The 4,231-nt window shown below is 32.0% G+C and overlaps 1 protein-coding gene across 1 annotated transcript in view; it reads right to left on the bottom strand.

The window, feature by feature from the left end:
• The window catches only part of LOC117168706, a 172,461-nt gene extending 168,742 nt beyond the window's left edge, over positions 1-3,719 (bottom strand). The window contains exons 1-3 of the mRNA XM_033354405.1: positions 3,699-3,719; positions 3,472-3,536; positions 3,147-3,297 (exon numbers count right to left, since the gene is read on the bottom strand). The gene's annotated coding sequence lies outside the window, so the exon portion shown is untranslated. The remainder of the gene's footprint in view (positions 1-3,146; positions 3,298-3,471; positions 3,537-3,698) is intronic.
• Between the last annotated feature and the right edge of the window lie 512 nt (positions 3,720-4,231).

Genomic DNA, 4,231 nt, shown 5'->3' with positions numbered 1-4,231 from the left:
AGCCCTGAAGATGTGAACTGCAATGTTCACGAAACGTCGGCAAACAATTCGTAGTTTTTTACACGAGTGAAACCCGAAATATCTCTTTTTATCAAAATAAAACATCGTGAAAGCATATAATACAACTGAAAAATAATTTGAGAACATCGAAATCCAAATCGATTCTGCATAATACAAGTTTGCTTCTCGTTAAAGAAAGAATACAGCATACCAAATTTCTTTTGCACACTACCTCTAAAAAAACTATTAAAACTTTACCTTTTCCTATCAAATACCCTCAGATTTGACATTTGGTCCACATGGGACCGCATATCGTATAAACAATCCCAACGGATTAAAGAGCTTTCCACTCAAAAACAAACCACAAAATTGGACAAATTACTTCCAGTAAAGCAAACTAAACTAACAAATACAGTAAAAAACATCTCTGACTACCCTCTCAACAATGAAATGATTTCAGCCTTATCTAAAGGACATAATTTTGCTATAGCTCCATCGAAAATCCCAAAAGAAGAAATAATCAGCAATTTAGAATCCACAATATATACCCTTTCACCAGAAAAAGCAAATAACATACGACGCAGGACGGCCAACATTTTACGCCAAGCTCAAGTTCCATCCTCAAACTTAACAAAACAGGAAAAAACCGCAATTAAAGAACTCAATCAAAATAAAGATATTATAATATTACCCGCAGACAAAGGCAACACAACAGTAATAATGAATTAAGAATACTATAACAACAAAATCATGGACCTTCTAATTGACGATACATACAAAAAACCTAAAAAGGACGCCACAAAAACAATAGTCAGTAAAACAAAGACTCTTCTCAAAAACTCTAAACTTGACAGCCAAACAATATCTAATTTAATACCTACTAATCCTATCTCTCCAAAACTTTACGAGCTCCCAAAAATCCACAAAGAAAACATTCCACTCAGACCGATCGTCAGCGCAATAAACTCACCAACTTATAACCTAGCACGTTTCCTCGCTGCAAAACTAAATCCTTTTACAGGAAACTCCATCACTCACGTCCAAAACTCATTTGACTTTATTGATCTTCACAAACTTCCCTTCCGAGCTTGTACCTTTGATAGAACAATGTCTCAATAATACTTACTTCTCGTTCAATAAACAATTCTACGAACAAACCTCAGGGGCAGCAATGGGATCCCCAATCTGACCTGTAATAGCCAATGTCTTTATGGAACATCTAGAAACTAAAATCTTAAGCCAAGCCAAACTTAAACCAGAATTCTGGTTCCGTTACGTTTATGACACCTTTGTCATCTGGCCGATCACAGGCATCGTAGAAAGTATGCCTAAGAACATCATGACCTGATACCTCAGTTTCAGGTCAGCCCTGAAGATTCGAACTGCAATGTTCACGAAACGTCGGCAAACAATTCGTAGTTTTTTACACGTGTGAAACCCGAAACATCTCTTTTTATCAGAACTAAAGAACGTTTGTATACATCAATATGTTTATAGTTTTAAAGAAAGTTTATTTATAAATCGATGAAATAGGATATTATAATTCGAGTTATAGCACTTTGCAGATAATGACAACTTTCAGACTAGTGTATGATTATATTACTATTACAAAAGTTTTTGTTCAAACAAACATTGTAATAAAGTAAAGTTTCGTAATTTTACTAATTCCCGAATCAGACTGAAATTAAAAATAATGAAATTATTTTAGAAATTAATAAAACCGAAAAATAACTTTATAAACATTATTATTAGCTCATTCATGCAATTCTCCCGTTATTATTTTTACAACAATTTATTCGGAAATTGCTTAATATTGCCACTTAATACAAAAGTCAACGACAACTTCCATACTAGTGTATTATTATATTTCTGTTACAAAAGTTTCTCCTCAAATAAACATTGTAATGAAGTGGCGTTTAGTAACTTTACTATTTTCCTTATCATTTTGAAATAAAAAATAATAAAATTATTTTAGGAATTATTAAAACCCAAAAATAAAATTATAAAAATTATTAATTCTAGGTTTTATTCATTCTTCAAATAATTTCATTATTTTTAATTCTAATATGACGAAGGAATTAGTATAATTCCTAAACGTCAATTTATTACAATTTTTGTTTTTAGGATCAAGTTTTGCAGCTGTAATAAAATAATACACTAGTCCGGAAGTTCTCGTTGACTATTTTCTTTATTTAAGTATATAGAACATGGCCAGACGTCAATTTAATACTTGCATCTCGATTTTATGATATTTTTCTGTGGCTATAACTTGAAATACTCAAGAAAGTATAAAACGGAACAACCGACTATTAATTGCGTTACGTTATAACGAAAAAAGTATGCAGAAAACCATAACTTTATTTATATGGTTTGTAACTATTGTAATAATTAAAAAGGTATTCAAATTATAATTAAATTCATTTGACTTGACCTGGAAAATTGAAAATAAAAAATCACCTAAGAAACCTGAAAATGACGTGGAATTTCAAATGTCTTATTATTATTACTGAAAAAGTCTCTTTGTCGCTGGCTGCTGGTCTGTTAGTATTGAATGTACATGGTCAAATCCGGTATGGATATTTGAGACCTTTGTTTTACAACATTAGAATGACTTGAAGAAGCAATGACATTATTAAAATGAGGTATACATTTAGCAACAGAAACTTTATGCGACAGAAATATAATAATACACTAGCCTGGAAGTTGTCGTTGACTTTTGTATTAAGTGGCAATATTAGGCAATTTCCGAATAAATTATTGTAAAAATAATAAGCGGAGAGTTGCATGAATGAGCTAATAATAATGTTTATAAAGTTATTCTTACGACGTCTTTACGATATCTTTACGACAACTTTAAGAGATCCTATGTCAATGTCGTTATAAGTGTCTTTACGATATCGTAAAGACGTTGTACAATCCGACGATGTGTTTTTAACATCGTAGAGACATCTTAATGATAAGGACATAGGATGTCTTAAAGTCGTCGTAAAGATATCGTAAAGACATCGTAAAATTTTGTGCCCACTGAGTAATGTCCTTAAAATACTTTTTAATTACAAGAAAATGTCTACAGGTGGTAAATTGACATTTCTTTTACTATGAAAATAATTTTTAGCCTGATAATCAATAAAAAGTTTGAATTTTACCTTGCAACCGCCAACGGTTCCAAAGAGGATGAACGCGATATTGCCTGTTTCTTATCTTTCTCCGTCATCGCAATAACAGCCAAAGAAGCTCCATTTCTACGGCTGAGATATCTGTAGTTATCGTTAAATAACGCCCATCCATTTTTTATACCTAACAAACAATGAATTTATGTATAGTCAATTTTCAATTGTAGGATTTTAGAGGTTATGTTATTTCAACTTGTACAACATTCTTAAAACTGCCGACAAAAGTATAAATTTATTTTAAAAATATTGCATTTTAGAATAATAATTAATTACTTAAGAGGAAATAATATCTACTCACAAAATTTCCTTTTCTTGTTGAATAAAAGTCTCCGCAGCACACAGCGACTGACAACATCAACTCATCTGTAAACAATTGTTAGTGTATTCATTTTGATATATACATTTCAGGGTTGGGAATTTGATATATTTTTACATTATATTATAAAAATTAAATTCATTATCATAATTTCCATTTTAAACTATAAAAACTTGGTTAATTTTATATACAAATTTAACAATATTTACAATTCCCGCGCCATTTTCACATTTTCCGCGGTCAAAATTCCTCGGAGAACTGGTCGTGTGAATAGCCTTGGACAATTGCCTGCACGGTGTGCCCACTCCCATAGAAAAGTGGTGAACGGATTATAGTAATTGCTACGTCCCCTAGGTGGCGCTCGTGTGAATTCAGAATTCGAATTGAACTTGAGCAGACGACAGAACTTCTATCGTCTGCTCACGTCTGCTGAAGTTCACTGTAGCTGCAAGAATTATATATTTTTTTTGCGTGATGAACTTGGATTCTCAATGGATTTACCGTTATCACCGATAACACAAACTACAAATGGAACCAAATCATTTGATCGATGATAGATTTTATTTTGTTCATTTTTGGTTTGTTTTAATGGTTATTATTATTCATATATTTCAGAAAGAGAAGTCAACATACCCTACAAATTAGGGTGAAAAGGGAAGGGGGGTCGTTGTTGTAGACAATAGTTCTTGCTACGCCCCTTAAGTGGCGCTGATCTCACATTTTGCCACAATCTATAAGTAAC

Source organism: Belonocnema kinseyi, chromosome 3 (assembly GCF_010883055.1).
Source record: "Belonocnema kinseyi isolate 2016_QV_RU_SX_M_011 chromosome 3, B_treatae_v1, whole genome shotgun sequence".
In the NCBI taxonomy this organism is placed as follows: domain Eukaryota; kingdom Metazoa; phylum Arthropoda; class Insecta; order Hymenoptera; family Cynipidae; genus Belonocnema; species Belonocnema kinseyi.
The sequence above is the reverse complement of the archived record's forward strand: the minus strand, read 5'-3'. Positions and strand labels throughout refer to the sequence as shown.